This window comes from Brassica oleracea, chromosome C5, assembly GCF_000695525.1.
Source record: "Brassica oleracea var. oleracea cultivar TO1000 chromosome C5, BOL, whole genome shotgun sequence".
Classification (NCBI taxonomy): domain Eukaryota; kingdom Viridiplantae; phylum Streptophyta; class Magnoliopsida; order Brassicales; family Brassicaceae; genus Brassica; species Brassica oleracea.
In genome coordinates, this window is record NC_027752.1 from 14634348 (window position 1) to 14635186 (window position 839).

The window sequence follows — 839 nt, forward strand, 5'->3', positions numbered from 1 at the left end:
TTCACAATCTTCACACTTACTCATTCTCATAGAGAGGTTTTTCTTGAAAAGTTCTTTCTCTTTTTCTCTATCATTTCCTCCTTGATTTTAAAGAAAAAGCAAAACACGAGATGTCGAGTAAGAAAAGGAGTTCGAAGAAAGGTTCTTTGCCCGCGAATGTTTTTGAAGAGCTTCGAGTGCCGAAGATGGAATTCGTTCCGCATTCGGTAGACCTCGCCGAGAACGAGGCATGGTGGGTGGCGTGTTAAGGTTCGATCACGCCTCCCATAGAAAAATCGTTCCCGGTCATGAACCATCGCCCGGTGGAGGCAGGTGCGCCGAGTAGGAGCACTAGCAGATTTCTCAAGGTCATGCGATCGTTCTACCATATTTCGGACGCGGTGGAATTCAGGATTCCTTGTCAAGGAGAATGCGCTAGTAGTCCCCCAGAGGGCTTCTTTACTTGTTACGAGGCCAACTGAATCCTCTTGGCATCCAGCACCTCATAGGGATCCTGGTCCTGATCTACGAGCATGGACTTTCTCTCACCGTTGATCACTTCGAAGCGCTTCTTCGATTACAGATCATTAGGGAGACGGACACGAACATGCTGGTTCCTCGGAATTTCATGTCAGTGGTAAAGGGGTTCACTTCTAACTTCAACTCGTGGAGGAAGTTTTTCTTCTTCGTTCGTGTAGACGCAGCGTCCGTTGAGGAGAGTTGTATCCCACTGTTTCGGAGGTTGCCGAATGATCGTCCCTCTATCAACCCTCTTGCTCCGTTTCCTGAGGACATTATTGCGATGAGGGATCTGCTCTGGCATGGTCCTTTTTTCTGGACTTCTTTTACGCCGAAGAGAT